This window comes from Monopterus albus, unplaced genomic scaffold (assembly GCF_001952655.1).
Source record: "Monopterus albus unplaced genomic scaffold, M_albus_1.0 scaffold3.1, whole genome shotgun sequence".
In the NCBI taxonomy this organism is placed as follows: Eukaryota; Metazoa; Chordata; class Actinopteri; order Synbranchiformes; family Synbranchidae; genus Monopterus; species Monopterus albus.
Window position 1 is genome coordinate 9,689,781 of NW_018127883.1, and position 11,651 is coordinate 9,701,431.

Below are 11,651 nucleotides of genomic sequence, written 5' to 3' on the forward strand. Positions count from 1 at the left end.
TAAAGTCCATGTTAGGAGTCTACGTTATCCGTGATCATTCCACAAGCTTAGGTGTGTTTATTATTGTAACCATGACAACAAATTTTAACCCAAGCTGTAATCCCAAGTTTTTTTCCCTAAACCTAACCACTTTATTTGTGAAACTGTGATGGTTTTGCGACTCTTCATGCAAAAAAAACCCCAGTCTAACAGATTATACAAATGCCTTGCTGCCGCTTACTGTGCATCTACTAAATGACCTATGATAGCAAAGCATTCCACTGATGTTTCACCTTCAGGACTGACCTTGTGATGGCTATTCCCCCGTTGATTCTTGCAAAGAGATAAAAGCTGGAAGCCCCCACCCCCATGCCAAGGACACACACATCATCTCTTTACTGGCCTATCTTCCCCGGTGATGCATGGCTCCCATAGCCAGTCAGTCTGAGGCACTATTCATAACAAACTGTGTGATGCAGCAACCAACTCATCACCGTCGAGATCTCAGGATCCTTGGTCTCCTGGTGCACTCACATAGGTTTTGTTGTTTGCTGTGAACATATTATAAACTGAATGCATTACAGCCATGGAAATGCAAATGAGATTTCAAAGGGGGGTAGAATGTGTGAGATTTTAAAGGTAACTCATTTTGCTAAAAGGAAGTCATGTGGTTTAAAAATGGAGGGTTTACTCAGCTATGCATCCAGGATCTGTATTAAATCTGTAAGAAACATTTGACTGTAGATTTCAAAAACTGATTGATGTTACAGTAAGAGGCAGGATATGGACATTTAGAGACAGTTATATTAATGTAGCCTTCAGACAAATTTGTTGTAAGTGATAACAAAGACTCACCATACATCAGTGAAAGGGTAAAATCAAATGAACGGAAGGATGAATGCTCATGAACCTGCAGTGTGAAGAAGTGAGACAAACTCAACACACCAGTGTCAGGAATTGATATCTTGCGACTGACGGGGAAGCAAGCAGCAAAGAACAGTCAATGCTTGAAATTCATTAGGTATCAGTGGGTGACAAAGCACTGACAGGTGTTTATGCAAATCATCAGCAAATGGATTCATCTCCCTAATGGGCAAAACAGCAGTCTGAGAATAATGTGAAGCATGTTGAAGTAAATGGTAGTCCACTTGTGAAGTCAAGCATACTGTAGGTTTTACAGTGGGTTTTGATCCAGATACCCAGTTGGATGTAAAACAATTTATCGAGTGCTGTCTATTGGTTGTTTTATTTTCAGAACCAACTGTATTGCATACAGTTCTTATAATTTAGTCATACAGTATGACGTTTGGAAAGGTTACTGCATTTTCATTGCAGGTATGCAAAAAAATCTTTAGTTTTAATTTTCAGCAAATTATTTTCTTCTCACTAACAAATAAAAATATAAATCAAATATAGTTATCTTATAACGTATCCCAATAAAGCTAGATAGGGGCACTAAATCCATATTATTTACAGTTTATTGCAGTACAAACTCCCATACCACGCAGCCTCAGTCCAAGAACAGAATTCGGAGAGAGAGTAATTGGATGGACTAGCAAAGTGGGTGGACAGTAATGCACTTAGCCTGCTGTTCTTGTATTGGACTGAATTTTAATGAAGAGCATGTGCTTGTGAACCACATAACAATTTAGAGTATTATATAATCCCGTTCAAAAATACCAATAATCATGGACTTATGCCGAACTGCAACACAGTCAATCTGACAGACGTGAACTGTCCCCTAAGTAGCTCCTGAGTCCTGCCAGTTCTTGGAAAATAGTGACTAAGTATGAGATGTAGTGCAGCCCATGACATACAGTGTGGATTCTCACATTCCTATGAAAACACATAATTGTATTGTGAAAAAAGCAGGTGTCCACAATAAAATATTCTGAAATATTTATTTTTCTGTCTCTAAATTAATAGTGCTTACAATAATCAAGATGAAGCTTACCAGACATCTCAGAGGAGGTGTGCTCACACAGTTTGTACCTTAGACTACGTTCACACTGCAGGTCTTAATGCTCAGATCGGACTTTTCGCCGAAATCCTAATTTTTTGCGCTGTTGTTCACACTGTCATTTAAATGCGACTGCCATCTGTCTCATGTGTGAACGGTATACGGCCCTGAGGTGACCCGCATGCGCAGAAGAGGACGTGACGTCAGACGCAGCGTACTGTGTTTGTGAAAATAAAAATGGATGCGGCTCGTGATAGCATGTGAATAGCGATGTACCAGTTAATGTGCAATCGAAATAAAGAAATAATAAGAAGAAGAACATCAAGAAGGAGGAGGGCACAAATATTACTTATGGCCTCGCCTCCTCCAGCGCCGAATTGTGACGTCTGTCGCATTTTAATGACATAAAAATTGCATGAAATGCGACCTGGCCATTCAGACTGAAGTCGCATTGCAAAACATCGGATATGTATCCGATTTAGGACCACATATGAAAGTGGCCTGGGCCGGATTTGAAAAAATTGGATTTGTGCTGTTCACACTGTCATAAGGAAATCGGATATGGGTCACATTTGGGCAAAAAGATCGGATTTGAGTCACTTCAGCCTGCAGTGTGAACGTAGTCTTAGATACTGTTAACATGAGTCTCGAAAAGAAAGAAGACTTCCCATTAACAAAAAGGCAACATTCTCATACATCTTTTATGTTCTTTCTTGGGGTTAAAATATCACTCAAAACATCACTCAGGGCCCCAAGATGTCCATGAATGGCTCTGGCCCATGATGACATCCGAACCAAAGACACTGAATGCATCAAAGTGAGAATTGGTGTGTTCCTCACCACCCTAAAATGGCTGTTCCCCAATCATCATTTCATTTGAAATTTTGGCAGAAAAGTTGGCACATAGCACATTTAGAAAAACATTGATTAAACTGTAGCATTTCTTTTCTAACAGATCAGACATGGTCCTTGTTAAATCAGTGGTTCTTTTTCCCAAATAGGTGCAGTAGAAATGTTGATTTAGTTGAGTTTAGCTGATTTAGCAGTCGTTCATGACTCAGTGTTTAAATAACATTTGCTGTCTGAAAAGTGAAGGAATCATAGTTATTTAAATTAATCTTCAAGGGACTTGAATGTCTGTTCCCCTAGCTGCTCAGACGCTCCACCGAAATCCATGCATTTTAACCCCATGGTGGCGCTAAATGAAATGTCAGTGGACCAGCAAAATTAGTGCGTTTCATTGTGTGGGAACCAATTGCATGTTATATTGTTCAATAATTGTTGAAATATTTCTGTTGTTGGACCAAAGTGATTAAAAATCTGACATTACCATTCTTAATTCCAACTCCTAAAACTAATGCAAGGTTACTATTATGTGTAACTAAATGGATAAGTTCTGTTTAACTTCCAACTACTTACTGCAGAACTGACCAGTCTTGCTCACGTGTCAGGATGTTGACATTGAAAGGATGTCATGCTCTTCACAGACTATAAAGCCCTTTGATTTTGGGCTATAGTACTAAAACTAGACTGATATACTGTATCTCTTAAATGAAGTAACAATATAACATTGGTTTGAGAAAGTTTCTCACTTTCAGCTGGTATTGTCCTGGTTTATGGCAACAATTAACATATAGTCTGATAAATATTCAAAGTTCCTTTCATTTCCTGTCTTGTGAGAACAAAGTGGAGTCAGTGCACAAGGCTTACAACTTATTAATAACTCATTTACTTGGTTCACAATCTGTCATTACACTGTTTGTTTCTGTTATTTTGTGTCATTCACCATCTGCCAAAAGACTAAAACAATCTGACATTTAAGAAAAAAAGAAATCAAAGTTGCCATGACTGTGATAAGTGTCTGATATGGACATGCCTAAAAAGTGATTTATGAAAGGCTTAATTACATTTTTTGCTTTCAGGCTACTGTATCTGTCACGTCCCCAGCTGGTCCTAGAAGTTTGAGACAATGCATACTTTTGGCTTGTTTATGTAACTTGTCTATAGGGGGCAAGAACGTTAATGCTGAGTCCCTGATATTCTAGTGAAGCCACTCTATTTTTAGTGTGCACAGCATATCCTTACACCAGCTAATGGTATTGAATACTTTCTCTGCTTCATGTATTGCAACCTGGGCTGTGCGGCCTTGAAGTCTAATGACACATTGTTGACTAAAAATATGATCTTTCCTTAAGACAAAAAAATGTTGAAATCTGTGGCAAGGTTCCTTTTTCATTGTAATGTTTCACTGCATTGTTTTACTAGATTAATATTACAATCTTGATTAAAAGAAGTCTCCTGTGAAACAATATAGAAGAGGTTAGTCATTATTATGCAAATATTTGAGCAGCCTTGTCTTGACTTAGATGAGAAGATCAATGCCATTTTCATCTGTGTTTGTTAAATAAGAAGCTATAGCAGCTTGAATTTTAGAGAAGGGCATAGGGCCTAGAGATTTGAGACTGGTATTACTTTATGTATCTAACTACCAGTAAAAAGTGTATTTCACAAACTGTTGAACTACTCCTTCAAGGGTGTGCCAACCCCTTGGAGAAAGTTAGCCTTAGCTTGGGAGTAAATGGAGATGAAGTAACCATCACTGGCTAGACTCCTGTAGAGCAGAATACTTGTAAGCTCTAAGCATTAAACGGTTGTTCCTGTCAGTTAAATACAGAAATATCAGAAGCTTTTGTTCAACAGTATCAGTAAAATCCAATGAAAAGACATCAGACTGAGAAGGACTCATTCAGCTAACTCACCTTGGGAAGGAAAAGTGTTTTCACTAATCAAATCAGAATCAGCCATTTAAGTCTCGGTGCTTACCAAATCATTACGGTAAACAAACTGTGTATGTATATTTAGCCTGCATCCACATATCAGCCACTCCTCAACCACCATCTCTTCGCTGCTCTCACTCTCTATGATCTTGTTTATCTCTTGGTGCTTGGCTAATTTTGCACTTGGATGTAACTTTGGCTCACAGGAGAATGGTCCTCTTTTGCATAATCAGGTTTCTAGGGCTACAGTTGTAATAAAGCTGCAGTGTGAAATGCCATGCGGAGTCGACCCCTAGAGTGATGCCGTGCAAATGAAATGCCCGCTGATTCTACAGCCATTCAAATGGAATGAACTCTTCCCAACAGATCAGAGAACAGTGAAAACAGTGAATCAGCTGATATGACAAATACACTGTGGTGGTTATTCAGTGTTGTGAGTAAATAGCCAAACGTACTATGAATCACCTAAAGGAGCAAACTGTGCAGCACCATTTATTTACCATTAGACAAACTGAAAAGGCAAAGTCAACATATTGACTGAACAGCAAACTGCCCTGCTTATAGATTGTAGAAGAACACAGAGTACAGTGAAACTGGTAAATGTCTTTGAGTCAAAGCAGGAATCAGAATGTTAAGGAGGAGCACAGCTGCCATTTGACTTCTGTACCCGCTGGCTGCCTTTACTTTGACACAGCATTGATCCACTGGAGGTCAGTTAACTCTTGGCCTCTCAGCCTCATGCTGCTCTGCCGCTCCCACAGAAGTGAGATGATGTGTAAGAGCAACTTCTGACTTTGACCAGTTTCTAGGAAAATATTCATGAATGCACTATTCACACTGAATTATAATCAGCTGTAACTTGTGATTTGTCCATCATAATATTTAGTATTATTCATTGACTGTATATAAATATGGACACTGTGTCACCGCGTCCCTTCACTATGCAAATGTGAAGCCGAAATATCATGAACAAAACGGCTGCCATTTTGGCCTTTTGCACCCAGATTCTAGGCAGTAGTGACAGAGTAGTAGTAGAGCACACCCTTTTTTATAGCATTAGATAAGTTATTAAAAACAAACTTAGCAAAGAAATGACCACGTGTACACACATCAGCATGATAATATCTACCAAAAACCACAAAAGTGACCTCTGGGAAAATGTTTTATAATTTATTTTATCCCATTCATGTGTTAAGCAACCAGCCAACCAGAAGTCATCCAGTTCTTTGGCTCGACGGGTCGTTTTAGGTGGATTTGGAGGTGATTCATGTTTATAACATATTTTATGTCTTCAAGAATATTTAGGATTCTAAAAGTATTCTTTCATCACTCACTCTTACTGCGTTTACATCAGATATTTGCTATGCTCTGTGATCCTTTGCAGTTTTTTTTTTGGAAAAACAATGAGACCCCCTGAGGTGCCATTGTTTTCATTCATAAATCCTTACCAAACTTAACTGCATGACAGTGATGGATAGATATAATAATTATTATGGTTTCATACTATTTAAATACATTGTTGCAGGAATTCAAGAGGAAGTCTGTCCAATAAAAATATTATTATCAATTTTTAAGTTATGAAAGACTGTAAAAAATAATTGTCATCATAACAAATTTAAGTGGAAGTTGTGCCATCAAAGACTTACTTATGTTCAACAACACACTGTGAGCTAAAATGAGATGTACCATCTCTATTGGACTGACAAAGAAAGTTGTCACTTCTCCAGTGATAAAAGGAAGAACTAGATATTGTACTGACAAACGAGACAGTGAAGAAACAGCCACACTGTATTTCTAAGAAGAAGAAATAAATAAATGAATGAATAAATATAGATATATTTCTCAAACACCGAGTCAGTGGGGTCATTTCATAAGGCGGGAGAGAAGATATTGTTCTGGGAAAGTGTTGAAAGACACTGAACCTAACTATCAATCATTCATTTCTCATGGCCTCCTCCAGAGAGAGGAAACACAAACAACACCCTGAGTCCAACACTGGAGTTTCACTGATCGTTTCAGCGTATGCCAGTGAGCCTTTTAACGTGGCTGATGTAGAGACGCGTTCACAACAGGCACTTTATCAGGACATGTTCAAAGCAAATCCCCCACTGGTTTATGTGTTATATTACATTAATAACACCAGCGTCCCATCGGAGGTGGAGGTTTGACAGCACTCTGGTCCCAGGTTGAACAAGCTGCTTCTGTTTTGGGCTGAAAGGCTCAGCAGGAGGATGTCAGACAGCTGCATGAGCCACAGATTCTGTCACATATTCACAGCCAAACTGGCTACAAATGATTGTTTTATTGATACATCATTTGTATTTTGAACAAAAATGGGTGGTGGGTGGGTTCTATATTTTGGTTCTGTATTAAAAGTTAAGGGATCACCAAAGTTTTTACAATTCACCCTGTTGGATACATCAATCAATGTGCCAAATTCCATGGGAACTCATGTAATAGTTCTGGACAGATTCAATTCAGAGTTACAAATTTCAGCCTCATGTGGCACAAGAGAAAAAGTCAAGGGGTTGCCACAGTCAACAGGATTCACAGTCTGGGAACCATGAATGCATGTACAAAATATTGTGCCAATCTATCTTCTATGTCCAGTGATATTTCACTGGATAACTGCTGGACATTATCAATGAAAAGTCATAAGGTCACTGAAGTCACTGAGTGGCATCATGGGTATTATGGGGGATACTTGTTAAGCTTTTGCGGCTCATTTTCTAGTGCTAAACAGTGAAATGGTGTGTATTCATGTTTACTAAGTAGTCACTGTCAGGTTTTGTGGTGGAAAAACAGAAGATGTGCGGCACTACAGGAATTTGCACACTTGGTCTCATTCAATATGTACAGTATTTTAAGTTATTTGTACAAATATTCTCAGCACCTGATTTACCACCGCTGTGACAGAGGGAGGTGCAGCTGAAATTTAACATCAGGTGTAAAATTTTCAGCCCTGGTCTCAGCATGTCAGCTGTTAGTCATCTGAGATTTCTTTAGTTAAAGGTTTGGTTGGTGATCCCGGAAAACCAGCAAGACGAAGCTCGATTTAACCAGAAGCTCAAAGAAATCCTACCCTTTCATTCTGACTTTTCTCCAAAGCCACTCCTCCAAAACACAATGCACACTGCAAGGAAATAGGATGATGGGCAGGTAGGCCATCCAGTGGTTTTGTTTGGGATGAGTAAAATTAGTGGTTTTTCAGCCCTGCTGCTGCCACAGATGATGGATTTTTTTCTTGAAGTTGTCAATGCATTTAATGTATTCACTGCCTTTGGGCTGAAAACAGAAGTTCAACATACAGTATGTAAAAAAAGAAAGAAAAAAAGCTTCTGGAAGGAATCGCCAGCCCCACCTTTAAGAACAAAATAAAAGATGAATTGACAGGTGGGAGACCATGTGAAGTTCCAAAATATTTTTTCTGATTTCTTCAATCTTATTTAAGTTTGGTTGCTGTAAACTTAGATTTTCTTCTCCACTTCCTCTCGGTCCACATGTGGACAACAGCCTTTAGGCAACAGATCTATAGCTGAGGTGTATTCAAATGAACATATCTGTGGCCGTGCTCATTTACATGATCAGCGTTGGTAAATATGCTGCTACATAAAAAAAAACTGCAGTGCCACAATATTTTTCATGTCTGGTCATAATCTGTAATCTGTAATCTCCTATGTGTTTTATTATTACAAGCTTTAGTGAGTAGGTGGTTGTGTTAATCAGCTTCAGTTCCACATTTGAACTGACAGAAAATTCCACGTTATTTTATTTGAATAGATTTCAAACAATTGGGCATGAAACACTGAAAGCTCACCTATGCAGGGAATTTTAAAACTACTTAACAGAGATAGAAACTATTATTATTTGTATTATTATTATTATTATGTTTTTGCAGTCTGTTGACTGAAATTAAGTTGCCTGAATCCAGAGACTTTTATGTAACAAATATTCCAGGCACATCACTTTTATTAATAGTTCACCTGGTTTTGTTGTGCTTTTTTTCTCTGTTTAAAGCCCGAGGCGCCCACCAACCTCTACTGCTTTGACATGATGCAAAGTCTGTGTAGAACATACTGTATGTTCATCCTCTTGTCATGAAAAATCTCTCCTTGAGAGATAAGCCATTTTGATGATAATTACACACATTAATCTTGTGTTACCCGTCTGCTCACTAATCAGTTTGTCAAAGTCAGCCAGGATTTTCATTCCAGATACAGCAGTGCCTGTAGTATACAGTTTTTGTCTTTATTCTTCTTGGCTTGGCAGAACTTACTAGACGCAGCCCATGGGGAGGGCCTGCCAAGTCGAAAGCCGTTTGCCAGCATGTGACACTTTTCTCTGGAGTGAGAGTCATAGTTGATGAGACACTGCTTAATTTTAGCTGTTCTGGCACCTCCCTCCCCTTTCTAACAGTGCCAAAAGGTGGCATGATGAGATACAAACTTACAATACTTCATCAATATATAGCTGATTAGTCTACAGCTGGGTCAGGGTTTTGCTCAAGCTGTGGGCACACTGCCCATTTATTATGGTTTCTGTTAATTTTCTAAATGTTCCTTTGTCACAGCACAGGCTATGATTATGTGATTGTTCTGAGACTGTGTGATCACACCTGCAGTTAGTTTAGTTTGAGTCAAGCCAAAATGTGAAGGCTAAATTTGTTACCTATATTTTAAGCTTTGCAGGTTTGAATTACAGTGCACTAGGGAGTTAATGGACAGATTTAGGAACCTTTAGGCAGCTGATATACTGATGTCTGCAATGGCTCTATCAAATTTCAATCCCACCGTTTTTCACACAAACCAATAACTGTGAATAGTTTTGACCTTAACATGGCCACTTAGCAGTGGAAACAAGCTGTACACATGAGCATTCATGTGGTGTATTCTGTGTGTTCTGCACAATCCTTTTAGCTCTGTTTTTGGTCTCCACCAACTATTAAATTATAAGATGAGAAAGATCAGATAAGATAAGAATAATAAGACATATCTTTCTCTTAGCTTAACCCACAGTTGACAAATTAGTTGTTAATGTTATACAGTCAAGTCACAGACTGATTTACTTTTTTTAAACTGTGATGTCATCTATCACTGTTTGCCATTTTCACTCCTCTCAAGTTAGTTCAGTGCATTTATAAAAACCAATGTTGATCAAAGTGATTTAAAGACAGTTAACCTCAATGAATGTCTTTGGTGAGAACATATTCAAATGTTTTTGTGCTTTTTCTGCCAATATGAAGCATCATCTTACATACTTAAATACTTGACTTGGCATTGCTAAATGTTATGTTTCTAGTTACGTGCACAACAGAGGAGCAATCATTTAGCTATATTTTATTTGTATGGTAGCTGTCTGCTGTGTGGTGCCCTTTTTATATTGGCAAAGAAATATAATATGTGTTGAATCATACATTTATTGTCACGATCTCTATTAGAATGAGCCTTTTCTTCCTTTTTCCTTATGTGTCTGCCCTTTCTTACACAAAGACTCACTAATCGATTGCCTGTTTAATATATACATGTTGAGTGTGTGTGTGTGTGTGTGTGTGTGTGTGTGTGCGTGCATGTGTGTGTGGGGATTTTCAGTACTTGGTTTAATATTGATCAGCCCAGTCACCTACTGTATAGGCTTTATTTGTCTTTGTGAGTGCTTATTCCAAACATGTTTCATTTCCCTTGTAACTGTTGACATGTGCAGTTGGTAATCTTATGTAGTAATCTGATTATTCACAGAATGATGTTTTCTTTTGTTTGCCAGAGCGTGTTTTGTCTTTGTGGTGATGCATTGGGGTGCTTGTTTTCGTTACATGGTGGATAATTAGGAAATTTCATGGTTTGTTGTGATGGGTTGAAATATGCAGTTGCACAGTTTTATAACCGTTTTATATGGGTGTTGAGGAATTTATTGTTTGTATCTTATGTTCTATTATTTTGCAATGTTTTAAGTGTACCACAAAAGAAGACAACCTAAAAAAAAGGAGAAGAAGAAGAGAGAAGACGCGCGGAGCGGGCAAATGAGAACTGGACAAGTCACGGCAATGGCCGTATAAGGTGTGTGTCAACTAAAGATTCAAGATAGAGAAAAGGCGCTTATAATCTGTTTTCAGCAAGCCTGGACAACTGTTCCCTGCTCCAGTCAATCACGGAAGAGTTTGTGAACAACCTGTACTGCGAGTGAGTGAGTTTGAACTGTGTTCCAAAAAGACAAAACTGAGAAAACTAAGCCAAGCTAATGCTAAAGCTAGCTCCATCGTGTCTGTGCTAATTACCTCGTCGAGAGTCACAAGGAAGCACACGGTGTTGCCACTGGAGATTCAGAACTCACCTGCGTGGGGAGACGACAGGGCAGTAGGATTCCATGTGCAGACGTCCTGTGTCCCTTGGATGGTAGGAACGAGGATTTTGTTCTTTCAGACTGGTATGACTGTTAAAATGGTTTCGAGTGGACATAAGCTCCAACTCGCGCCAACGCAAGCTTGCATAAAACTTTAAGAGTGCACTCAGGTTGATTTTGTGGTTAAAACATCATTTCAAGGGTTTAAAATATTATTTCATATTTGAACTGGGTAAATTTGTGGTATATGTTTGTTTAATTAATACACAACCTTGAACTGTGTTTAGTGTTTGTGTTTATTGTTTACACTGTGAAACAGTCCCTGGAAAAATTGTCCATAAGTTACAAGTAACAAAGTACATACATATTCTGAGTTATTTGAAGTAATATCATTTCTGAGAAATCTCCAATTTATGTTTTAAAGGTGAGGATCATACTGAACCCTAGACAAAGTTTCTTACATTGGAATGTCTCTTTTGCCAATTTGTTTTTTTGAGTTTAGAGGGGTATGCACTAAGTAGCTATTCCTTTACTATAACGAGCCAGGTGGCAAAAGGGTTACATTTTTGGGTGCTCGTCCGGGATGTAGATATTTGTTA

The 11,651-nt window shown here is 38.4% G+C and overlaps 1 protein-coding gene across 3 annotated transcripts in view; it reads left to right on the plus strand.

Annotated features, from left to right (window-relative positions):
• Positions 1-10,506: 10,506 nt before the first annotated feature.
• Positions 10,507-11,651, plus strand: part of LOC109961604 (cadherin-10-like) — a 91,161-nt gene continuing 90,016 nt past the window's right edge. The window contains exon 1 of one of the 3 annotated variants that reach the window (XM_020602581.1): positions 10,507-10,769. The gene's annotated coding sequence lies outside the window, so the exon portion shown is untranslated. Of the gene's footprint in view, positions 10,770-10,906; positions 11,106-11,651 lie in introns of those variants that run through there. The other 2 variants (XM_020602561.1, XM_020602571.1) reach the window with 2 other exon arrangements.